The following is a 27386-nucleotide window of genomic DNA, read 5'->3' as shown; positions in this document are numbered from 1 at the left end:
GCGTAGGAACCCTTACTGTTACTGCTGCAGGCGCGTTATGCTGCGTAGGATCCCTTACTGTTACTGCTGCAGGCGCGCTATGCTGCGTAGGATCCCTTACTGTTACTGCTGCAGGCGCGTTATGCTGCGTAGGATCCCTTACTGTTACTGCTGCAGGCGCGTTATGCTGCGTAGGATCCCTTACTGTTACTGCTGCAGGCGCGTTATGCTGCGTAGGATCCCTTACTGTTACTGCTGCAGGCGCGTTATGCTGCGTAGGAACCCTTACTGTTACTGCTGCAGGCGCGTTATGCTGCGTAGGATCCCTTACTGTTACTGCTGCAGGCGCGTTATGCTGCGTAGGAACCCTTACTGTTACTGCTGCAGGCGCGTTATGCTGCGTAGGATCCCTTACTGTTACTGCTGCAGGCGCGCTATGCTGCGTAGGATCCCTTACTGTTACTGCTGCAGGCGCGCTATGCTGCGTAGGAACCCTTACTGTTACTGCTGCAGGCGCGTTATGCTGCGTAGGATCCCTTACTGTTACTGCTGCAGGCGCGTTATGCTGCGTAGGAACCCTTACTGTTACTGCTGCAGGCGCGTTATGCTGCGTAGGATCCCTTACTGTTACTGCTGCAGACGCGTTATGCTGCGTAGGAACCCTTACTGTTACTGCTGCAGGCGCGTTATGCTGCGTAGGAACCCTTACTGTTACTGCTGCAGACGCGTTATGCTGCGTAGGATCCCTTACTGTTACTGCTGCAGGCGCGTTATGCTGCGTAGGAACCCTTACTGTTACTGCTGCAGGTGCGCTATGCTGCGTAGGAACCCTTACTGTTACTGCGGCACGCGCGTTATGCTGCGTAGGAACACTTACTGTTACTGCTGCAGGCGCGCTATGCTGCGTAGGATCCCTACTGTTACTGCTGCAGGCGCGTTATGCTGCGTAGGAACCCTTACTGTTACTGCTGCAGGCGCGCTATGCTGCGTAGGATCCCTTACTGTTACTGCTGCAGGCGCGTTATGCTGCGTAGGAACCCTTACTGTTACTGCTGCAGGCGCGTTATGCTGCGTAGGATCCCTTACTGTTACTGCTGCAGGCGCGTTATGCTGCGTAGGATCCCTTACTGTTACTGCTGCAGGCGCGTTATGCTGCGTAGGATCCCTTACTGTTACTGCTGCAGGCGCGTTATGCTGCGTAGGATCCCTTACTGTTACTGCTGCAGGCGCGTTATGCTGCGTAGGATCCCTTACTGTTACTGCTGCAGGCGCGTTATGCTGCGTAGGATCCCTTACTGTTACTGCTGCAGGCGCGTTATGCTGCGTAGGATCCCTTACTGTTACTGCTGCAGACGCGTTATGCTGCGTAGGATCCCTTACTGTTACTGCTGCAGGCGCGTTATGCTGCGTAGGATCCCTTACTGTTACTGCTGCAGGCGCGTTATGCTGCGTAGGATCCCTTACTGTTACTGCTGCAGGCGCGTTATGCTGCGTAGGAACCCTTACTGTTACTGCTGCAGGCGCGTTATGCTGCGTAGGAACCCTTACTCTTACTGCTGCAGGCGCGTTATGCTGCGTAGGATCCCTTACTGTTACTGCTGCAGCCGCGTTATGCTGCGTAGGATCCCTTACTGTTACTGCTGCAGGCGCGTTATGCTGCGTAGGATCCCTTACTGTTACTGCTGCAGGCGCGTTATGCTGCGTAGGATCCCTTACTGTTACTGCTGCAGGCGCGTTATGCTGCGTAGGATCCCTTACTGTTACTGCTGCAGGCGCGTTATGCTGCGTAGGAACCCTTACTGTTACTGCTGCAGGCGCGTTATGCTGCGTAGGAACCCTTACTGTTACTGCTGCAGGCGCGTTATGCTGCGTAGGATCCCTTACTGTTACTGCTGCAGGCGCGTTATGCTGCGTAGGATCCCTTACTGTTACTGCTGCAGACGCGTTATGCTGCGTAGGATCCCTTACTGTTACTGCTGCAGGCGCGTTATGCTGCGTAGGATCCCTTACTGTTACTGCTGCAGGCGCGTTATGCTGCGTAGGATCCCTTACTGTTACTGCGGCAGGCGCGTTATGCTGCGTAGGATCCCTTACTGTTACTGCTGCAGGCGCGTTATGCTGCGTAGGATCCCTTACTGTTACTGCTGCAGGCGCGTTATGCTGCGTAGGATCCCTTACTGTTACTGCTGCAGGCGCGTTATGCTGCGTAGGAACCCTTACTGTTACTGCTGCAGGCGCGTTATGCTGCGTAGGATCCCTTACTGTTACTGCTGCAGGCGCGTTATGCTGCGTAGGAACCCTTACTGTTACTGCTGCAGGCGCGTTATGCTGCGTAGGATCCCTTACTGTTACTGCTGCAGACGCGTTATGCTGCGTAGGATCCCTTACTGTTACTGCTGCAGGCGCGTTATGCTGCGTAGGAACCCTTACTGTTACTGCTGCAGGCGCGTTATGCTGCGTAGGATCCCTTACTGTTACTGCTGCAGGCGCGTTATGCTGCGTAGGATCCCTTACTGTTACTGCTGCAGACGCGTTATGCTGCGTAGGAACCCTTACTGTTACTGCTGCAGGCGCGTTATGCTGCGTAGGATCCCTTACTGTTACTGCTGCAGGCGCGTTATGCTGCGTAGGATCCCTTACTGTTACTGCTGCAGGCGCGTTATGCTGCGTAGGATCCCTTACTGTTACTGCTGCAGGCGCGTTATGCTGCGTAGGATCCCTTACTGTTACTGCTACAGGCGCGTTATGCTGCGTAGGAAACCTTACTGTTACTGCTGCAGGCGCGTTATGCTGCGTAGGAACCCTTACTGTTACTGCTGCAGGCGCGTTATGCTGCGTAGGATCCCTTACTGTTACTGCTGCAGGCGCGTTATGCTGCGTAGGATCCCTTACTGTTACTGCTGCAGCCGCGTTATGCTGCGTAGGAACCCTTACTGTTACTGCTGCAGGCGCGTTATGCTGCGTAGGATCCCTTACTGTTACTGCTGCAGGCGCGTTATGCTGCGTAGGATCCCTTACGGTTACTGCTGCAGGCGCGCTATGCTGCGTAGGATCCCTTACTGTTACTGCTGCAGGCGCGTTATGCTGCGTAGGATCCCTTACTGTTACTGCTGCAGGCGCGTTATGCTGCGTAGGATCCCTTACTGTTACTGCTGCAGGCGCGTTATGCTGCGTAGGATCCCTTACTGTTACTGCTGCAGGCGCGTTATGCTGCGTAGGAACCCTTACTGTTACTGCTGCAGGCGCGTTATGCTGCGTAGGAACCCTTACTGTTACTGCTGCAGGCGCGTTATGCTGCGTAGGATCCCTTACTGTTACTGCTGCAGGCGCGTTATGCTGCGTAGGAACCCTTACTGTTACTGCTGCAGGCGCGTTATGCTGCGTAGGAACCCTTACTGTTACTGCTGCAGACGCGTTATGCTGCGTAGGAACACTTACTGTTACTGCTGCAGGCGCGTTATGCTGCGTAGGATCCCTTACTGTTACTGCTGCAGGCGCGTTATGCTGCGTAGGATCCCTTACTGTTACTGCTGCAGGCGCGTTATGCTGCGTAGGATCCCTTACTGTTACTGCTGCAGACGCGTTATGCTGCGTAGGATCCCTTACTGTTACTGCTGCAGGCGCGTTATGCTGCGTAGGAACCCTTACTGTTACTGCTGCAGGCGCGTTATGCTGCGTAGGATCCCTTACTGTTACTGCTGCAGGCGCGTTATGCTGCGTAGGAACCCTTACTGTTACTGCTGCAGACGCGTTATGCTGCGTAGGAACACTTACTGTTACTGCTGCAGGCGCGTTATGCTGCGTAGGATCCCTTACTGTTACTGCTGCAGGCGCGTTATGCTGCGTAGGATCCCTTACTGTTACTGCTGCAGGCGCGTTATGCTGCGTAGGAACCCTTACTGTTACTGCTGCAGGCGCGTTATGCTGCGTAGGAACCCTTACTGTTACTGCTGCAGACGCGTTATGCTGCGTAGGAACACTTACTGTTACTGCTGCAGGCGCGTTATGCTGCGTAGGATCCCTTACTGTTACTGCTGCAGGCGCGTTATGCTGCGTAGGATCCCTTACTGTTACTGCTGCAGGCGCGTTATGCTGCGTAGGATCCCTTACTGTTACTGCTGCAGGCGCGTTATGCTGCGTAGGATCCCTTACTGTTACTGCTGCAGGCGCGTTATGCTGCGTAGGATCCCTTACTGTTACTGCTGCAGGCGCGCTATGCTGCGTAGGATCCCTTACTGTTACTGCTGCAGGCGCGTTATGCTGCGTAGGAACCCTTACTGTTACTGCTGCAGGCGCGTTATGCTGCGTAGGAACCCTTACTGTTACTGCTGCAGGCGCGTTATGCTGCGTAGGAACCCTTACTGTTACTGCTGCAGGCGCGTTATGCTGCGTAGGATCCCTTACTGTTACTGCTGCAGGCGCGTTATGCTGCGTAGGAACCCTTACTGTTACTGCTGCAGGCGCGTTATGCTGCGTAGGAACCCTTACTGTTACTGCTGCAGACGCGTTATGCTGCGTAGGAACACTTACTGTTACTGCTGCAGGCGCGTTATGCTGCGTAGGATCCCTTACTGTTACTGCTGCAGGCGCGTTATGCTGCGTAGGATCCCTTACTGTTACTGCTGCAGGCGCGTTATGCTGCGTAGGAACCCTTACTGTTACTGCTGCAGGTGCGCTATGCTGCGAAGGAACCCTTACTGTTACTGCTGCAGACGCGTTATGCTGCGTAGGAACCCTTACTGTTACTGCTGCAGGCGCGTTATGCTGCGTAGGATCCCTTACTGTTACTGCTGCAGACGCGTTATGCTGCGTAGGATCCCTTACTGTTACTGCTGCAGGCGCGTTATGCTGCGTAGGATCCCTTACTGTTACTGCTGCAGGCGCGTTATGCTGCGTAGGATCCCTTACTGTTACTGCTGCAGGCGCGTTATGCTGCGTAGGAACCCTTACTGTTACTGCTGCAGGCGCGTTATGCTGCGTAGGATCCCTTACTGTTACTGCTGCAGGCGCGTTATGCTGCGTAGGAACCCTTACTGTTACTGCTGCAGGCGCGTTATGCTGCGTAGGATCCCTTACTGTTACTGCTGCAGACGCGTTATGCTGCGTAGGATCCCTTACTGTTACTGCTGCAGGCGCGTTATGCTGCGTAGGATCCCTTACTGTTACTGCTGCAGGCGCGTTATGCTGCGTAGGATCCCTTACTGTTACTGCTGCAGGCGCGTTATGCTGCGTAGGAAACCTTACTGTTACTGCTGCAGGCGCGTTATGCTGCGTAGGGTCCCTTACTGTTACTGCTGCAGGCGCGTTATGCTGCGTAGGATCCCTTACTGTTACTGCTGCAGGCGCGTTATGCTGCGTAGGAACCCTTACTGTTACTGCTGCAGGCGCGTTATGCTGCGTAGGAACCCTTACTGTTACTGCTGCAGGCGCGTTATGCTGCGTAGGAACCCTTACTGTTACTGCTGCAGGCGCGTTATGCTGCGTAGGAACCCTTACTGTTACTGCTGCAGGCGCGTTATGCTGCGTAGGAACCCTTACTGTTACTGCTGCAGGCGCGTTATGCTGCGTAGGATCCCTTACTGTTACTGCTGCAGGCGCGTTATGCTGCGTAGGATCCCTTACTGTTACTGCTGCAGGCGCGTTATGCTGCGTAGGAACCCTTACTGTTACTGCTGCAGGCGCGTTATGCTGCGTAGGAACCCTTACTGTTACTGCTGCAGACGCGTTATGCTGCGTAGGAACCCTTACTGTTACTGCTGCAGGCGCGTTATGCTGCGTAGGAACCCTTACTGTTACTGCTGCAGGCGCGTTATGCTGCGTAGGATCCCTTACTGTTACTGCTGCAGGCGCGTTATGCTGCGTAGGATCCCTTACTGTTACTGCTGCAGACGCGTTATGCTGCGTAGGAACCCTTACTGTTACTGCTGCAGGTGCGTTATGCTGCGTAGGAACCCTTACTGTTACTGCTGCAGGCGCGTTATGCTGCGTAGGATCCCTTACTGTTACTGCTGCAGGCGCGCTATGCTGCGTAGGATCCCTTACTGTTACTGCTGCAGGCGCGTTATGCTGCGTAGGATCCCTTACTGTTACTGCTGCAGGCGCGTTATGCTGCGTAGGAACCCTTACTGTTACTGCGGCAGACGCATTACGCTGTGTAGGATCCCTTACTGTTACTGCTGCAGGCGCGTTATGCTGCGTAGGATCCCTTACTGTTACTGCTGCAGGCGCGTTATGCTGCGTAGGATCCCTTACTGTTACTGCTGCAGGCGCGTTATGCTGCGTAGGAACCCTTACTGTTACTGCTGCAGGCGCGTTATGCTGCGTAGGATCCCTTACTCTTACTGCTGCAGGCGCGTTATGCTGCGTAGGATCCCTTACTGTTACTGCGGCAGGCGCGTTATGCTGCGTAGGATCCCTTACTGTTACTGCGGCAGACGCATTATGCTGCAGTGTCTGTAAATGCTTCTTCTTGCGGGATATCTGCAGCTCGGCTTTTCTGGAGACTCCCCACCTCGTGCTGAGCGGGATTGTCACTTTCTCAAAGTTTTCTTTTCTGTTATGTAGAAAATTGGTTAAAAAAGGAATTTGCTACAAACACGCTGTTGAACTGATGGAGTCAGACGCAGGTGAGGTAGGATAGTGAATGACGTACGTGCGGTGACCTCGGACGCACAATTATCTGCCCCGGTGACTCTAAAAAACCATCCCGGGTACCTTGTTCTAACACAAACTGGCAGCTTGCGGCCATGGAGGAGCTCATGGAAATTAAGTCATGGTTTGGGAGCAAGTAGTTCAAGCTTTTCCCATCCCTTTCCCTCCGATCCCCTTCCACACGGCCCCAAATTGTGCACTCATTAGTGAGAACATTGCACATCCGAATCTGTCTGTTACACACCAGTGACGGAGGGGAGCAGACACGATCTCCCCCAAAACAAACATAGCCCGTCGTTCGCTCCACGTTCATCACTACGCCTCGTCCAGGGAACGGCCTCAGGGCTCATTACAAGCTCTGCTCCCATACATCTCAGGCCATTCCCGTCACTCACACGAGGCTGCGCAGCAGGGAGTGCTGCGGCTGCGCAGCAGGGAGTGCTGCGGCTGCGCAGCAGGGAGTGCTGCGGCTGCGCAGCAGGGAGACGGACAGAACTCGCATGGTCTCATTGATCCTTCTGTATTGTGCTAAGTCAGGGGTGACCAACTTCAGTCCTCAAGCATATCCCTGCTTCAGCACAGGTGGCTCAATCAGTGGCTCAGTGTTCGACTGCATCCTCTGTGCTGAAGCAGGAATATCCTGAAAACCTGCCCTGTTGGTGGCCCTTGATGATTGGAGTTGTCCCCCCTGTGCTATGCACATGAATGTGGGGATATGGAGCGGGCTCAGCCAGCTCACACCCGTACTTCTGTCTCTGGCTGCAGAACGGGACATATTACCGGATGCAGACAAAGTCATCTCACTGCTTTCTGTGGGGTTTAACCGTCATGAAACAGCTGCGGCTTCCACACCACTTTGTAGCCTTATTAGAAAAGTGCAATACTACACAGATACGTGGCTTGTGTCCCGTGGTATTTAATGCGACCAGACAGCTAAAGGTCCACAAATCCTGCGGATTTCAACTGTAGCTTCATAATGATCACTAAATATGAAATAGCAAGACTGCAAGTTTTATACTGTACAGATAAAAAAGGGATATATGACCCTGTAAGTTGCAAAGGGCACGGTTATCTTATAAGGAATCCCTGATAACTAAAAGAGCAGCTGCTCATACGTACCTCCCGTCCAGGTGCGGGAAGCATGTCCCAGTAAATACACAGGAATAAGGTTTGGCATTAAACTCGGAGATCAGTAACTGCATCCTCATCTGGGCCGTCCCGTACTGACTCGGTGTGTATCTCACACTCACAGCCACCACATCGCTGGCTGGGATTAAGCCTGCGTGACAAGGAGGAAAGAAGGACAAGTTTGCACAGACCAACTTTTTCTACTGTAATCACATAGTTACATAGTAGATGAGGTTGAAAAGACATACGTCCATCGTGTGTGTACTGACTGATCTGTGTGGTTGATTTGAAGTGCTGGTTGTTTAAAGTGTGTGCAGTTAGAACCAGAAGCAGTTTGAACAAGGAATCGGTTAAACTGGGTATAGTATATTGAAGTACAGTTTACTGTTAGTACTTATAAACTTCATAGTTGCTAGAATGAGCAGGATTGAAAATGCCACTCAATGCTCATCTTGCCACGTGTATGTGCATTTGGAGCAGCTGTTTCAAGGAGCATACCGCTGTGAGAGGTGTGAGCGGGGGGTCTCTTTAGAATCAGAGATTGCTGATCTGAAGAGGCAACTTGCAATATTGAGGGATATTGGCAATCTTGAAAGGGGTTTAGAGCTCACTGAGCAGGCCCTTGCTTTGACTAGTGGTGCAGATGGTGGCGCTGTTAGTGAGGAGCAGGTAGGTAGCTGGGTGCCAGTTAGAAGGGGAAGCAGGGGCAATAGGGAGAGGCAGGTTGTTTCTGAGCTGACACATCCCAATAGATTTGCCATATTGAGTGAAGATATTGAGAGTGTCGGGGCAGAAATGGCAAGGCTGGGGGAGACTAATTCCTCTAGCAGCCAGGGGAATAGTTCCTCCAGCTCAGATACAAAGAAAGATTGTGGTGGTAGGGGACTCCATTATTAGGAAGGTAGATAGGGCAATCTGTTGCCGTGACCGCATGAACCGAACAGTTTGTTGTCTCCCGGGTGCTCGGGTTCGGCACATTGCGGATCGGGTAGACAGATTGTTGGGGGGGCTGGGATTGACCCGGCGGTCTTGGTACACGTTGGCATCAATGACAAAGTTAGAGAAAGATGGAGGGTCCTAAGAAATGATTACAGGGATCTAGGCCAAAAGCTTAAGGCAAGGACCTCCAAGGTAGTATTTTTTGAAATACTACCAGTGCCATGCACTACTGTGGGGAGACAGTCAGAGATTAGGGAGGTTAATGCATGGCTAAGAAAGTGGTGCAGGAAGGAGGGGTTTGGGTTTTTAGAGCATGGGACTCCTTTTCTGAGAGGTGCCATCTATATTCTAGGGACGGATTGCACCTCAATGAAGAGGGATCTTCTGTGCTATGGGGGAGAATGCTAAAAAGGTTGGGGGAGATTTTAAACTAGGATGGAGGGGGAGGGGAATGAAACAGATAATGAACTAAATGGAATAGATGAGGATACAAGGTGGTATGGAGGTAGAATGGGGGCAAGTGCAAGTTTGACAAGCAGTGAGACACCCATAGTAAATACAGATAATACTAGAAAACTTCTAAAGACTAAACCAAATGGGCACAGAAAGGAAGGAGCAGATAAGATAATAGTTCAGGCTGAAAAAAAACTTAAATGCATGCTTGCTAATGCAAGAAGCCTGACAGATAAAATGGGGGAGCTTGAATTAATAGCTGCAAGGGAGCAGTATGATATCATAGGCATTACTGAAACATGGTGGGATGAAACTCATGACTGGACAGTTAATTTTGAGGGTTATTCTCTTTTTTGGAAGGATCGAACAAATAGAAGAGGAGGTGGAGTATGTTTATATGTTAAACCGGATCTAAAACCTATTATAAGGGATGATGTCTATGAAGGGAATGATGAAAATGTAGAGACTTTGTGGATAGAAATTAGCAGTGGAGGTAAAAGTATAAAGAAAATGTTTGTGGGAATATGCTATAAACCACCAAATATCTGTGAGATTGAGGAAGCTAAAATACATTTGCAAATGGAGAAGGCATCAAAACTGGGTCATGTTTGCATAATGGGGGATTTTAATTATCCAGATATAGACTGGGGCAATAATATTAGCATCACAACAAAAGGAAACAGGTTTTTGGGGGTGTTTAAAGACAATTATATGACCCAAATAATTGAGGAACCAACCAGGAGAGGGGCAGTTCTGGATTTGGTCATATCAAACAATGTAGAAGTAATAACAAATATTCAAGTCCTGGAACATTTGGGTAACAGTGATCATAACATGGTCTCATTTTAAATAAATTATCAAAAAACAGATTACTTGGGTTCAACAAAGACCTTAAACTTTAGAAAGGCAGATTTTAATCAACTGAGGTCTAATCCATTGCTCATTTAATGCAAGATAAGATCTTGTTTGCCTTTGCAGCTTCTGCCTGACTTTGGGCACTATTGCTAAGCCTGCTGTCTGCAAGCACTCCTAAATCCTTCTCCATCCAGGATTCCCCCAATATATCTCCATTTAATTTGTAAGTCACCTGTTTATTCTTGCATCCCAAATGCATAACCTTACATTTATCTGTATTAAACCTCATCTGCCATTTACCTGCCCACGTTTCCAGTCTCTCCAAGTCCTTCTGAAGAGAAATTATATCCTGCTCTGATTCTGTTACCTTACACAATTTAGTATCATCAGCAAAGGATCGCAATTAACCCATGCAATGCTGGAGGCCGTAACTGCAAAAGTGCTGCAGAGCTTGACGACTATTAAACGTGTTAGCTGGCAGAGAGGCCTGATGTGAGAACACAACTTTCTACTGATTTATAGATTAATATATATTTATCTTATTAAACTAAGGACTTTATAGTGTGATGAAAATAGTATATTCATATTCAGATGTTCATATGATATATGACTAGCACATTATAATTAGATTACTCTTTGTCATTAAGTGTGTAATATGATATTAGAAGTTGCAAGTTGTTTGTGTCAGAAACGAACATACAGGATTAAACTGGTTAATTTATTTCTCATTAAGCAATAATTCTCAACAACTATCACCAGTTGTGTGATATATAATAGAATAATCTGCCGTTATGTGTCTCATTATCAGTTTATATTTTGATGACTTTATTCCACACTTTGCGAATGTCTGGTTTGTAATAATATTCTATCATTCATTTATTGCTTTATCACCCAGAAGGAATATATCACCCTCTCTGAATGAGAAGAGTGAGCTGCTAGTTCTTGGGGATTTCAACTTCAATTGGCTTGACCCTAAAAACCACAAAATCCAGATACAACTCAAGTCACTTAACCTATCGCAACTCATTTCCCAACCCACACGGATAAACCTGAAATCGCATAACCATTCCTTGCTAGACAGGATTCTCTCCTCAAACCCCAGCAGAATCCAATCCTTTGGCATCCTTCCTGATATTTTCAGTAACCATGCAATAGTGTACTGTGTAAGGAAAATTAAACCGCCCCATTCAAGCCCTAAAGTTCTCCTCACTAGAACATTTAAAAACTTTAACCCACAACAGTTTCTGGATGACCTTACCAACTGCCCATGGCACAGAATCGATTTAATTCCCGACCCTGATTCTGCGCTCGACTATTTCCAATCCGAGTTCTTAAAACTCTGCGATACCCATGCTCCACTATGCAAAATAAGGGTACGGGGGGCCCACCTTCCATGGGTTACACCTGACCTTATAGCACTCTACCAGTTCAGGGATGCCTTGTGGAAAAGCTACAAAGTAACTGGCACTACCAAGGATCTCAATCACTACAGATGCCTGCGGAACTTGTGCACAAGGCAAACAAGGTATGCAAAAGCCCAATATTACTCTGACAATCTCCTCCAGAACACATCAAACCCAGCTAACTTCTGGAAGGTTATCAACAATATATTCCAGCCTCCTAACCATCAACAACCAAGTAATATCACTAAGGGGGATATTACTCTGACAAACCCCACTGACATTGCAAATGCATTCAATGATTACTTTGTGGGGTGTGCCACTAACTTATTAGCGAAACGCAGCACAAACCCCAAACATGAATCTCATCCTGGGAGTATCCCTACAGTCCCACCCCCTCCCAACACTGCCCACAATTTTCAATTTGGCCCAGTATCTGAAGAGGAGATTATACAAGCGCTACTCAAACTAAAACTAAGCAGCCAATGTGGACCCGACTTACTACAATCTAGGTTCCTACGACTTGGTGCCCCAGCCATTGCCAAACCAATTGCGGCCATAGTCAACTCTATCCTGTCTGCAGGCCATATCCCCAAGACCTGAAAAACTGCCAGAGTTGTCCCAATCTTCAAAAGTGGGGACAAAAACACTGTCTCAAACTACAGGCCAATCTCACTTCTCCCAATTCTATCCAAAGTCATGGAAAAATGTGTCCACTCCCAATTAAGCGATTTCTACACCAAGACAAATTTCCCTAGCCAATTCCAATCTGGCTTTCGCCCCAAACACTCCACCGTAACTACCCTGCTAAAAGTTTGCAATGAAATCCAGTGTGGAATGGAACGGGGACAACTCACTGGTGCAGTATTCCTAGATTTTGCAAAGGCTTTTTGACACAGTCGATCATGCTATCCTGCTTAACAAACTCCAAAGCTCTGGAATAGGGAAACATGCTTTAAACTGGTTTCAGTCCTACCTATCAGGAAGATCCCAAAATGTGTCCATTTCAGGCTCTAACTCCAACCCCCTGGATATCACCTGTGGTGTCCCGCAAGGCTCTGTTCTGGGGCCCCTACTCTTCTCAGTGTTCATTAATGATCTTCCCACAGCTTGTAAGGAAGCCTCAATACACATGTATGCAGATGACACAATCCTACATGCACACAGTCATAGCCTCTCTGACCTTCAACACATACTTCAGTCTTACTTTTTGAGACTCGAAAACTGGATTTCCCAAAACAAACTGTTTTTAAACACTGACAAGACTGTAACAATGGTATTTGGGACCAAGACTAAATTTGTAAAGCTTCCAGTGACTGAGCTCCTGATCAGAACCAACGCTAACACCACCCTAACACCTGTCACTAGTTTTAAATACCTGGGCTTATGGTTTGACTCCCACGTAACATTCGGGATGCACATTGATACCCTGACAACCAAGACCTATGCCAAACTAGGGGTACTTTACAGGAACAAATCCTCCCTAAGTCTCCTGGTCAGAGAGCGTATCGCACAGCAGATGCTAATGCCAATCATTGACTATGGAGACATAGTATATGGCTCGGCTCCTCAAACCCACCTTAGCAAACTTGACACCCTCTACAATTCAATTTGTCGTTTTGTCCTTGTGGACGGACGTTCACAGAGGTACACACTTAGGAGGCTTTATAATGTGAAATTATAATAAGGCTTTATTGTGCCTGCTCCTTTCCATCAGGAAATTATCCAAACACAGGGGGGGGGGGGGGGGGGGAACAAAGCTTCCATTCACTTGGGAGTATTTCTAGTGAAATCCTATGCAATTAGTTCACATCTCCTATTAGTTAAGCAGTCCTCGCAGCCCCAAAACATATAGCATGAAAATAAGCAGATATAAGCAGTCTCTTAAGAATAAAAGTCTTATCTGGTTCTTGGAGGGAAAATCTTCTCACTGTCCCTGCTTCAGCTCCCTTGTCTCCAGGGTTGGTCAGCATACAGGTTTAGAAGTTTTCCCTGTGTCTTGAAAGCCGCTCTGCTATCTCTTTGGCAGAGCTCAAGACAAGTGTCTCTAAGTTCAGCTCAGGTGTCAGCTAAAGAGTTCTTACTTCCTGTTTGAACAGACAGGCTTTTGTAAGCCATCTCAATCAGGCAGGTGGTGTTTAGTAATTAACTACCAGAAGTTAACCACCACACTGCTAGATTAAAGGCACATTACTGAACAGGGATTAGTCCCTGTTACAGTCCTCTAATGCAACTACAGCACACATCACTGCGAAATGCTCAAAGAACTAGATTGGTCAACACTAGAGTCTAGGCGCAAAGTTCACCTTTCCTGTCTTGCCTTTAAATTCTTCATGGGCAAGCTACCCAGCTACCTGAACAAGCTCCTCATCCCTACCACATGCAGCACCTATCACCTGAGATCAGACTCCAAAAGACTATTCATGGTCCTAAGGCTCAACAAAGTATCCGGACGTTCCTCCTTCTCTTACCGTGCACCCCAAAACTGGAACAACCTACCAGAGACTCTCACATCCACCACCAGTTTAAGTTCTTTCAAATCTAAGGCTGTCTCACACTTTAACCTGGTCTGTAACTGTTTCATACGCTCATAATATACATTTTCTTTAACTGTGCATGCAATGTCTTGTATATAATGTATACCCTGCTCATTTATGTAACTGTATTTGTAACCATGTATTATTTGTCTTACTCTGTGCCCAGGACATACTTGAAAACGAGCGGTAACTCTCACTGTATTACTTCCTGGTAAAATATTTTATAAATAAATAAATAATATAAACACACAGCTGGATAAGTGAATGCAGTTAGAAAACCTGAAGAATAAGTGTGTCCGTTCTCCATCCTTGCTGGCGACACCCGAATAACACCATTATTGTCATGTTTGCCGCCTGTCCCTTGGCGGGTCCTTGTATTAGAATGTATGGATTTGCATTATTAACAAGTCAGCCAAAAAGAGCTTCCCCGGCACAAACAAAGCACGCCGGCGGTTACCTTGTAACGAGGCCAGAGCCGCAGACGTGCGGTTACGACCTCTTTATGTTTACATGTGAGGTAACCTGTATATTGTCAGGGAGCCGCTATTCAGTGCGACACGGAGATGCTATTATGATGGTGGTCAAGCATCTATGAAGGGTCCGAGCTATGTCCAGAGGGTCAGTTTTTTACACTTAAAGATATTTTGCCGATTCTTTTAATTAATACGTTTATTTGTTGGGGATAATGTCATTTTAATACTTTGTTCTAATTTTAGAAGATCTATTAAATGTTAAGTTGCGTATCCAGGACAGCGCCATCATTCCACCTTCATTTTGTGAATGTGCCTTTTAGGTGGCTCCATATCCTGGAGAGTTTGTGCACTGAATGACGCACAGAACGCATGATTAATGAGTCACCGGGAGAGATACTGAATGCCATTATTTAGATAGTATGATTAGGATCCTGAGTGCCTGAATATTCTCTTCTGTAGCGGGTCGTTAGGCTTTCTCTGATGGAATATATCTATCCACCCCTAACACATTCAATCCACTCAGAAGTCTGTTTGCCTCTTGACCATATCACTCTGGATGGTCCTGTACCAAGTCAAACTTTATATATCTAAAACGGAGCTTTTCATATTCCCCTAAAACTGATCCAACATCCCCTTTCCCCGTCACATTAAATGGAACCACCGTCCATCCAGTCACCGAAGCGCTTTCCCACGTGTGGCGTTTAACTCCTCATTCTCCTCCTCCATTCACCCTCATACTCGGGCTAAAAGCGGTCGCTTATTCCTCCGTAACACTGCCAAGAAGCGCCTTTCCCTCTGTCACTATACTGCTAACACTCTAATGTATGCCCCTATCCTTGTATCCTTGATAAGTGAAACAGGGGGGATCTTAGTGATAAGAGGGGCACTGGGGGTACTGTGACTAAGGACAGATAAGTGACAGACTGGGGGGGATCTTAGTGATAAGAGGGGCACTGGGGGTACTGTGACTAAGGACAGATAAGTGACAGACTGGGGGGGGATCTTAGTGATAAGAGGGGCACTGGGGGTACTGTGACTAAGGACAGATAGTGACAGACTGGGGGGGGGGATCTTAGTGATAAGAGGGGCACTGGGGGTACTGTGACTAAGGACAGATAAGTGACAGACTGGGGGGGATCTTAGTGATAAGAGGGGCACTGGGGGTACTGTGACTAAGGACAGATAAGTGACAGACTGGGGGGGATCTTAGTGATAAGAGGGGCACTGGGGGTACTGTGACTAAGGACAGATAAGTGACAGACTGGGGGGGGATCTTAGTGATAAGAGGGGCACTGGGGGTACTGTGACTAAGGACAGATAAGTGACAGACTGGGGGGGGGATCTTAGTGATAAGAGGGGCACTGGGGGTACTGTGACTAAGGACAGATAGTGACAGACTGGGGGGGATCTTAGTGATAAGAGGGGCACTGGGGGTACTGTGACTAAGGACAGATAGTGACAGACTGGGGGGGATCTCAGTGATAAGAGGGGCACTGGGGGGTACTGTGACTAAGGACAGATAGTGACAGACTGGGGGGGGGGGGATCTCAGTGATAAGAGGGGCACTGGGGGTACTGTGACTAAGGACAGATAAGTGACAGACTGGGGGGGATCTTAGTGATAAGAGGAGCACTGGGGGTACTGTGACTAAGGACAGATAGTGACAGACTGGGGGGGATCTCAGTGATAAGAGGGGCACTGGGGGGTACTGTGACTAAGGACAGATAGTGACAGACTGGGGGGGATCTCAGTGATAAGAGGGGCACTGGGGGATACTGTGACTAAGGACAGATAAGTGACAGACTGGGGGGGATCTCAGTGATAAGAGGGGCACTGGGGGTACTGTGACTAAGGACAGATAGTGACACACCTGGGGGGGGGCTCAGTGATAAGAGGGGCACTGGGGGCACTGTGACTAAGGACAGATAGTGACAGACTGGGGGGATCTCAGTGATAAGAGGGGCACTGGGGATACTGTGACTAAGGACAGATAGTGACAGACTGGGGGGGATCTCAGTGATAAGAGGGGCACTGGGGATACTGTGACTAAGGACAGATAGTGACAGACTGGGGGGATCTTAGTGATAAGAGGGGCACTGGGGGTACTGTGACTAAGGACAGATAGTGACAGACTGGGGGGGGGGGATCTCAGTGATAAGAGGGGCACTGGGGATACTGTGACTAAGGACAGATAGTGACAGACTGGGGGGATCTTAGTGATAAGAGGGGCACTGGTGGTACTGTGACTAAGGACAGATAGTGACAGACTGGGGGTGGGATCTTAGTGATAAGAGGGGCACTGGGGGTACTGTGACTAAGGACAGATAGTGACAGACTGGGGGGGGTCTCAGTGATAAGAGGGGCACTGGGGGTACTGTGACTAAGGACAGATAGTGACAGACTGGGGGGGATCTTAGTGATAAGAGGGGCACTGGGGGATACTGTGACTAAGGACAGATAGTGACAGACTGGGGGGGGGGATCTTAGTGATAAGAGGGGCACTGGGGGTACTGTGACTAAGGACAGATAGTGACAGACTGGGGGGATCTTAGTGATAAGAGGGGCACTGGGGGTACTGTGACTAAGGACAGATAGTGACAGACTGGGGGGATCTTAGTGATAAGAGGGGCACTGGGGGTACTGTGACTAAGGACAGATAGTGACAGACTGGGGGGGGGTTCTTAGTGATAAGAGGGGCACTGGGGGTACTGTGACTAAGGACAGATAGTGACAGACTGGGGGGGGGGATCTTAGTGATAAGAGGGGCACTGGGGGCACTGTGACTAAGGACAGATAGTGACAGACTGGGGGGGGGGGTTCTTAGTGATAAGAGGGGCACTGGGGATACTGTGACTAAGGACAGATAGTGACAGACTGGGGGGGATCTCAGTGATAAGAGGGGCACTGGGGTACTGTGACTAAGGACAGATAGTGACAGACTGGGGGGGATCTTAGTGATAAGAGGGGCACTGGGGGATACTGTGACTAAGGACAGATAGTGACAGACTGGGGGGGGGATCTTAGTGATAAGAGGGGCACTGGGGGTACTGTGACTAAGGACAGATAAGTGACAGACTGGGGGGGGGGATCTTAGTGATAAGAGGGGCACTGGGGGTACTGTGACTAAGGACAGATAAGTGACAGACTGGGGGGGGATCTTAGTGATAAGAGGGGCACTGGGGGTACTGTGACTAAGGACAGATAAGTGACAGACTGGGGGGGATCTTAGTGATAAGAGGGGCACTGGGGGTACTGTGACTAAGGACAGATAAGTGACAGACTGGGGGGGGGGATCTTAGTGATAAGAGGGGCACTGGGGGTACTGTGACTAAGGACAGATAGTGACAGACTGGGGGGGGGATCTTAGTGATAAGAGGGGCACTGGGGGTACTGTGACTAAGGACAGATAAGTGACAGACTGGGGGGGGGGATCTTAGTGATAAGAGGGGCACTGGGGGTACTGTGACTAAGGACAGATAGTGACAGACTGGGGGGGATCTCAGTGATAAGAGGGGCACTGGGGTACTGTGACTAAGGACAGATAGTGACAGACTGGGGGGGATCTTAGTGATAAGAGGGGCACTGGGGGTACTGTGACTAAGGACAGATAAGTGACAGACTGGGGGGGATCTTAGTGATAAGAGGGGCACTGGGGGTACTGTGACTAAGGACAGATAGTGACAGACTGGGGGGGGATCTTAGTGATAAGAGGGGCACTGGGGGTACTGTGACTAAGGACAGATAAGTGACAGACTGGGGGGGATCTTAGTGATAAGAGGGGCACTGGGGGTACTGTGACTAAGGACAGATAGTGACAGACTGGGGGGGGGGGATCTTAGTGATAAGAGGGGCACTGGGGGTACTGTGACTAAGGACAGATAGTGACAGACTGGGGGGGGGATCTTACTGATAAGAGGGGCACTGGGGGTACTGTGACTAAGGACAGATAGTGACAGACTGGGGGGTGGGATCTTAGTGATAAGAGGGGCACTGGGGGTACTGTGACTAAGGACAGATAGTGACAGACTGGGGGGGGGATCTTAGTGATAAGAGGGGCACTGGGGGTACTGTGACTAAGGACAGATAGTGACAGACTGGGGGGGATCTTAGTGATAAGAGGGGCACTGGGGGTACTGTGACTAAGGACAGATAAGTGACAGACTGGGGGGTGGGATCTTAGTGATAAGAGGGGCACTGGGGGTACTGTGACTAAGGACAGATAGTGACAGACTGGGGGGGGTCTCAGTGATAAGAGGGGCACTGGGGGTACTGTGACTAAGGACAGATAGTGACAGACTGGGGGGGATCTTAGTGATAAGAGGGGCACTGGGGGTACTGTGACTAAGGACAGATAGTGACAGACTGGGGGGGATCTTAGTGATAAGAGGGGCACTGGGGGTACTGTGACTAAGGACAGATAAGTGACAGACTGGGGGGGATCTCAGTGATAAGAGGGGCACTGGGGATACTGTGACTAAGGACAGATAAGTGACAGACTGGGGGGGATCTTACTGATAAGAGGGGCACTGGGGGTACTGTGACTATTAGGCCGAGATTATAGTGGGCACGCGAGACGCAGCGCATGGCGTCACGCACCTCTCACCCGCGCAATGGGTGAACTGAGCTTCCAACGATTGGGGAGGTGTGGCAGTTGCATCACCAGGCTTGTTCGCCCTCATTGGCTGAACCGATCAAAAATATTTTGTCTTTTAAAAAATCTGACGCGCGGTTGCGCTGCATCGTTAGCGCGGTCGCTCTGCATCACTAGTCCGGTCGCTCTGCATTGTTAGCCCGGTCGCTCTGCATCACTAGTGCGGTCGCTCTGCATCACTAGTGCGGTCGCTCTGCATCACTAGTGCGGTCGCTCTGCATCACTAGTGCGGTCGCTCTGCATCACTAGTCCGGTCGCTCTGCATTGTTAGCCCGGTCGCTCTGCATCACTAGCGCGGTCGCTCTGCATCACTAGCCCGGTCGCTCTGCATCACTAGTCCGGTCGCTCTGCATTGTTAGCCCGGTCGCTCTGCATCACTAGTGCGGTCGCTCTGCATCACTAGTGCGGTCGCTCTGCATCACTAGTGCGGTCGCTCTGCATCACTAGTGCGGTCGCTCTGCATCACTAGTCCGGTCGCTCTGCATTGTTAGCCCGGTCGCTCTGCATCACTAGCGCGGTCGCTCTGCATCACTAGCCCGGTCGCTCTGCATCACTAGTGCGGTCGCTCTGCATCACTAGTGCGGTCGCTCTGTATCACTAGCCCGGTCGCTCTGCATCACTAGTGCGGTCGCTCTGCATCACTAGTGCGGTCGCTCTGCATCACTAGTGCGGTCGCTCTGTATCACTAGCCCGTTCACTCTGCATCACTAGTGCGGTCGCTCTGCATCACTAGCCCGTTCACTCTGCATCACTAGCGCGGTCGCTCTGCATCACTAGTGCGGTCGCTCTGCATCACTAGCCCGTTCACTCTGCATCACTAGCGCGGTCGCTCTCCATCACTAGTGCGGTCGCTCTGCATCACTAGCCCGTTCACTCTGCATCACTAGCGCGGTCGCTCTGCATCACTAGCCCGGTCGCTCTGCATCACTAGCCCGGTCGCTCTGCATCACTAGCCCGGTCGCTCTGCATCACTAGCGCGGTCGCTCTCCATCACTAGTGCGGTCGCTCTGCATCACTAGCCCGGTCGCTCTGCATCACTAGCCCGGTCGCTCTGCATCACTAGCGCGGTCGCTCTGCATCACTAGCCCGTTCACTCTGCATCACTAGCGCGGTCGCTCTCCATCACTAGTGCGGTCGCTCTGCATCACTAGCCCGGTCGCTCTGCATCACTAGTGCGGTCGCTCTGCATCACTAGCCCGGTCGCTCTGCATCACTAGCCCGGTCGCTCTGCATCACTAGCCCGTTCACTCTGCATCACTAGCGCGGTCGCTCTCCATCACTAGTGCGGTCGCTCTGCATCACTAGCCCGGTCGCTCTGCATCACTAGCCCGTTCACTCTGCATCACTAGCGCGGTCGCTCTCCATCACTAGTGCGGTCGCTCTGCATCACTAGCCCGGTCGCTCTGCATCACTAGCCCGGTCGCTCTGCATCACTAGCGCGGTCGCTCTGCATCACTAGTGCGGTCGCTCTGCATCACTAGCCCGGTCGCTCTGCATCACTAGCCCGGTCGCTCTGCATCACTAGTGCGGTCGCTCTGCATCACTAGCCCGGTCGCTCTGCATCACTAGCCCGGTCGCTCTGCATCACTAGCCCGTTCACTCTGCATCACTAGCGCGGTCGCTCTCCATCACTAGTGCGGTCGCTCTGCATCACTAGCCCGGTCGCTCTGCATCACTAGCCCGGTCGCTCTGCATCACTAGCCCGGTCGCTCTGCATCACTAGTGCGGTCGCTCTGCATCACTAGCCCGGTCGCTCTGCATCACTAGTGCGGTCGCTCTGCATCACTAGCCCGTTCACTCTGCATCGTTAGCGTGGTCGCTCTGCATCGTTAGCGCGGTCGCTCTGCATCGTTAGCGCGGTCGCTCTGCATCGTTAGCGCGGTCGCACGCACTATGGGCAGCCTCATAGGGAAGAGGTCTGTACTTGCCGCGCCTTAGCAAGCACTATAACTATAACATCAGCCTAAGGACAGCTAACACAGAGTGGGGGGGGCTGGGAGTGGGGGGGGGGCTGGGAGTGGGGGGGGGGGGCTGGGAGTGGGGGGGGAGGGCTGGGAGTGGGGGAGGGAGGGCTAGATCTGGGAGTGGGGGGGAGGGCTGGGAGTGGGGGGGGTCTGGGAGTGGGGGGGGGGCTAGATCTGGGAGTGGGGGGGCTGGGAGTGGGGGGGAGGGCTAGATCTGGGAGTGGGGGGGAGGGCTGGGAGTGAGGGGGGGCTGGGAGTGGGGGGGGCTGGGAGTGGTGGGGGAGGGCTGGGAGTGGGGGGAAGGGCTGGGAGTGGGGGAGGGCTAGATCTGGGAGTGGGGGGGGGGGCTGGGAGTGGGGGGGGAGGGCCAGATCTGGGAGTGGGGGGGAGGGCTGGGAGTGGGGGGGGGGGGCTGGGAGTGAGGGGGGGCTGGGAGTGAGGGGGGGCTGGGAGTGGGAGGAAGGGCTGGGAGTGGGAGGAAGGGCTGGGAGTGGGGGAGGGCTAGATCTGGGAGTGGGGGGGAGGGCTGGGAGTGAGGGGGGCTGGGAGTGAGGGGGGGCTGGGAGTGGGGGGAGGGCTAGATCTGGGAGTGGGGGGGAGGGCTGGGAGTGAGGGGGGGCGTCTGATCCTTTATAATGAATACGACATTAAAGCCGCAGTCCGCGCTGATTAACATGTTTCATACTTTTACTTAATAGATCTATTCTTAACTTTTCCAAACCTATCGCCCGCTCTCGGGGGCTGCGCGCTCCTTTCCGAGTGTCCCCCTTTATGTTTGCTGCACTGACTGTATTATAATTCTGGTAAAGTGCTGTTTACATTGTTATATACGTGAATATGTGAACATACCATATGCTTCCTGCCCCTCTTGCCAAGGTTTGCAGGAGCACCAAGAAGGCTAAAATCTGAATGGCGCATTTAAAATGCTCATCCGGCTCACGCAATACAGCGATAAAATCACGGACGGAAAGAATGTTACCGGAAAATAATAACCTAAACACCCCCCGAGACGGGCGTGGTAATACGGCAGCCGGGAAGGGGGCGGCGCACGGGTTCTGTGCAGGTAGCACAGCCTCACAATATAAGGGATAATAAAACCTCGCTGGTCACTAACCGCTCACTCTCTCCTATAACCTCCATGACCCCCCTGTTACCCCCGTTCTTCTCCTACAGGGCAGACACCGCACTATGTACGGGGCACTCAGAGAGATACTAATCTCGTGATAACAAGCGGTCTGCACAAAGCAGTGAGGAGCAGCTGAGCCGTCGCAGGCTTTATAATTATAATAATTAATTAACACCACTTATCCGCAGATCCCAATGTGCAGTAACTAGGATTAGGATGCACATACCACCACGTACCCGCAGATCCCAATGTGCAGTAACTAGGATTAGGGTGCACATACCACCACGTATCCGCAGATCCCAATGTGCAGTAACTAGGATTAGGATGCACATACCCCCACGTATCCGCAGATCCCAATGTGCAGTAACTAGGATTAGGGTGCACATACCACCACGTATCCGCAGATCCCAATGTGCAGTAACTAGGATTAGGGTGCACATACCACTACGTATCCGCAGATCCCAATGTGCAGTAACTAGGATTAGGGTGCACATACCGCCACGTATCCGCATATCCCAATGTGCAGTAACTAGGATTAGGATGCACATACACCCACGTATCCGCAGATCCCAATGTGCAGTAACTAGGATTAGGGTGCACATACCGCCACGTATCCGCAGATCCCAATGTGCAGTAACTAGGATTAGGATGCACATACCCCCACGTATCCGCAGATCCCAATGTGCAGTAACTAGGATTAGGATGCACATACACCCACGTATCCGCAGATCCCAATGTGCAGTAACTAGGATTAGGGTGCACATACCGCCACGTATCCGCAGATCCCAATGTGCAGTAACTAGGATTAGGGTGCACATACCACCACGTATCCGCAGATCCCAATGTGCAGTAACTAGGATTAGGGTGCACATACCACCACGTACCCGCAGATCCCAATGTGCAGTAACTAGGATTAGGATGCACATACCACCACGTATCCGCAGATCCCAATGTGCAGTAACTAGGATTAGGATGCACATACCACCACGTATCCGCAGATCCCAATGTGCAGTAACTAGGATTAGGATGCACATACCCCCACGTATCCGCAGATCCCAATGTGCAGTAACTAGGATTAGGATGCACATACACCCACGTATCCGCAGATCCCAATGTGCAGTAACTAGGATTAGGGTGCACATACCGCCACGTATCCGCAGATCCCAATGTGCAGTAACTAGGATTAGGGTGCACATACCACCACGTACCCGCAGATCCCAATGTGCAGTAACTAGGATTAGGATGCACATACCACCACGTATCCGCAGATCCCAATGTGCAGTAACTAGGATTAGGATGCACATACCGCCACGTATCCGCAGATCCCAATGTGCAGTAACTAGGATTAGGATGCACATACCACCACGTACCCGCAGATCCCAATGTGCAGTAACTAGGATTAGGATGCACATACCACCACGTATCCGCAGATCCCAATGTGCAGTAACTAGGATTAGGATGCACATACCACCACGTATCCGCAGATCCCAATGTGCAGTAACTAGGATTAGGATGCACATACCCCCACGTATCCGCAGATCCCAATGTGCAGTAACTAGGATTAGGATGCACATACCCCCACGTATCCGCAGATCCCAGTGTGCAGTAACTAGGATTAGGATGCACATACCACCACGTATCCGCAGATCCCAATGTGCAGTAACTAGGATTAGGATGCACATACCCCCACGTATCCGCAGATCCCAGTGTGCAGTAACTAGGATTAGGATGCACATACCGCCACGTATCCGCAGATCCCAATGTGCAGTAACTAGGATTAGGATGCACATACCACCACGTATCCGCAGATCCCAATGTGCAGTAACTAGGATTAGGATGCACATACCGCCACGTATCCGCAGATCCCAATGTGCAGTAACTAGGATTAGGATGCACATACCCCCACGTATCCGCAGATCCCAATGTGCAGTAACTAGGATTAGGATGCACATACCACCACGTACCCGCAGATCCCAATGTGCAGTAACTAGGATTAGGATGCACATACCAACACGTATCCGCAGATCCCAATGTGCAGTAACTAGGATTAGGATGCACATACCCCCACGTATCCGCAGATCCCAATGTGCAGTAACTAGGATTAGGATGCACATACCCCCACGTATCCGCAGATCCCAATGTGCAGTAACTAGGATTAGGATGCACATACCACCACGTATCCACAGATCCCAATGTGCAGTAACTAGGATTAGGATGCACATACCACCACGTATCCACAGATCCCAATGTGCAGTAACTAGGATTAGGGTGCACATACCGCCACGTATCCGCAGATCCCAATGTGCAGTAACTAGGATTAGGATGCACATACCACCACGTATCCGCAGATCCCAATGTGCAGTAACTAGGATTAGGATGCACATACCACCACGTATCCGCAGATCCCAATGTGCAGTAACTAGGATTAGGGTGCACATACCGCCACGTATCCGCAGATCCCAATGTGCAGTAACTAGGATTAGGGTGCACATACCACCACGTATCCGCAGATCCCAATGTGCAGTAACTAGGATTAGGATGCACATACCACCACGTACCCGCAGATCCCAATGTGCAGTAACTAGGATTAGGATGCACATACCACCACGTATCCGCAGATCCCAATGTGCAGTAACTAGGATTAGGATGCACATACCACCACGTACCCGCAGATCCCAATGTGCAGTAACTAGGATTAGGATGCACATACCACCACGTATCCGCAGATCCCAATGTGCAGTAACTAGGATTAGGGTGCACATACCCCCACGTATCCGCAGATCCCAATGTGCAGTAACTAGGATTAGGATGCACATACCACCAAGTATCCGCAGATCCCAATGTGCAGTAACTAGGATTAGGGTGCACATACCACCACGTATCCGCAGATCCCAATGTGCAGTAACTAGGATTAGGATGCACATACCACCACGTATCCGCAGATCCCAATGTGCAGTAACTAGGATTAGGATGCACATACCACCACGTACCCGCAGATCCCAATGTGCAGTAACTAGGATTAGGATGCACATACCCCCACGTATCCGCAGATCCCAATGTGCAGTAACTAGGATTAGGATGCACATACCACCACGTACCCGCAGATCCCAATGTGCAGTAACTAGGATTAGGATGCACATACCACCACGTATCCGCAGATCCCAATGTGCAGTAACTAGGATTAGGATGCACATACCACCACGTATCCGCAGATCCCAATGTGCAGTAACTAGGATTAGGGTGCACATACCCCCACGTATCCGCAGATCCCAATGTGCAGTAACTAGGATTAGGATGCACATACCACCACGTATCCGCATATCCCAATGTGCAGTAACTAGGATTAGGATGTACATACCACCACGTATCCGCAGATCCCAATGTGCAGTAACTAGGATTAGGGTGCACATACCCCCACGTATCCGCAGATCCCAATGTGCAGTAACTAGGATTAGGATGCACATACCCCCACGTATCCGCAGATCCCAATGTGCAGTAACTAGGATTAGGATGCACATACCACCACGTATCCGCAGATCCCAATGTGCAGTAACTAGGATTAGGATGCACATACCACCACGTACCCGCAGATCCCAATGTGCAGTAACTAGGATTAGGATGTACATACCGCCACGTATCCGCAGATCCCAATGTGCAGTAACTAGGATTAGGATGCACATACCACCACGTATCCGCAGATCCCAATGTGCAGTAACTAGGATTAGGGTGCACATACCCCCACGTATCCGCAGATCCCAATGTGCAGTAACTAGGATTAGGATGCACATACCACCACGTATCCGCAGATCCCAATGTGCAGTAACTAGGATTAGGATGCACATACCACCGCGTATCCGCAGATCCCAATGTGCTCACCGGGCACACATTAGCTAGAAATAGATAAGGGATCACTGCTTCATGTGGATTGTGAGTTTCGCATAAGTCTGTAACATGGGACAGTAGCGGCCTTGTCTTGGGGAATTCTTCCTGAAGTACTTAGACCTGTGAGAAGCGCCAGCATAATGACCCTGTCCGTCTCTCTGATAGTGCCATACACGTACCTGAGGTCGGCGAGATGTGGAAGGCTTGGTTTGGCTGAGTACACGTGATGCAGAACTCAAAATCTATAGGGCAGCTGCACCGCAACGAGATCACATACTGTTTGCTGTGGAAATAAGGAGTTTATTAATATCTACAACACGATAACAAGGTCTCTGTCTTTAGGATCCTACCCAGAACCAATGGAAAAAAACACAAAGTCGTTGCCGTGTGCGGTGCCGGAGTCACAGGGAGATAAAGTGGCTTCTAAAACACTGAGCAGCTCCATGTTTCACAGAATGGGGAGTCTGGGTATGTACTTATAAATACCCGGGATATACCCGGCCTCTGATATGGGACTGATGCTCGTCTGGGGGCTTGTGTGAAGCCGCTCTTCTGCTGCATTACGCAGAGCGGAGGATTCGGATTGGACAGTATCCCCCCCCTGTGTATTCAGAGCATGATACTGCGCAATGAACGCAGAGCTTTGCTGTTATTATATCGCTTCACAAGCCTCTCTGGCAACACAGAGGTTAATGCCGGCCGGATTGGATCCACTTAAAGTAATGGCATTACATTTACTCCCAGTAACTTATCAGATTTCCTTTTAAATGTGTCACTTATGTGAGACGCGCTGCCTGGATATATCTGCCGTTATCGTGCCGGAAATATCACCCTATTTCCTGCTGTGTGCTCACTGATCGACCGCTGCTGATATTATAGCTATTTCAGCTCTGAGTGTAGCAAGGTCGCAGGACTAGTATTATACTCTATCCTCCCTTTCCGTGCCGCCTCTTCGCTCCCTTACCTGTGTGATACTCTGAATGTAACCTTTCCGTGCCACCTCCTCGCTCCCTTACCTGTGTGATACTCTGAATGTAACCTTTCCGTGCCGCCTCCTCGCTCCCTTACCTGTGTGATACTCTGAATGTAACCTTTCCGTGCCGCCTCCTCGCTCCCTTACCTGTGCGATACTCTGAATGTAACCTTTCCGTGCCGCCTCCTCGCTCCCTTACCTGTGTGATACTCTGAATGTAACCTTTCCGTGCCGCCTCCTCGCTCCCTTACCTGTGTGATACTCTGAATGTAACCTTTCCGTGCCGCCTCCTCGCTCCCTTACCTGTGTGATACTCTGAATGTAACCTTTCCGTGCCGCCTCCTCGCTCCCTTACCTGTGTGATACTCTGAATGT

General features: G+C 50.6%; 1 long non-coding RNA gene across 1 annotated transcript; it reads right to left on the bottom strand.

Annotated features, from left to right (window-relative positions):
• Window positions 1–6397: 6397 nt before the first annotated feature.
• LOC142478295 (uncharacterized) lies at window positions 6398–26326 on the bottom strand. Its single transcript, XR_012793048.1, has 3 exons — window positions 26218–26326; window positions 7750–7909; window positions 6398–6532 (listed from the first exon to the last, which is right to left on the bottom strand). It is a non-coding gene; the product is annotated as an uncharacterized LOC142478295 (long non-coding RNA).
• Between the last annotated feature and the right edge of the window lie 1060 nt (window positions 26327–27386).

Source organism: Ascaphus truei, unplaced genomic scaffold (assembly GCF_040206685.1).
Source record: "Ascaphus truei isolate aAscTru1 unplaced genomic scaffold, aAscTru1.hap1 HAP1_SCAFFOLD_2360, whole genome shotgun sequence".
NCBI classification, from domain to species: Eukaryota; Metazoa; Chordata; class Amphibia; order Anura; family Ascaphidae; genus Ascaphus; species Ascaphus truei.
Note: the sequence above shows the minus strand (reverse complement) of the source record. Positions and strands in the feature narration are given on the sequence as shown.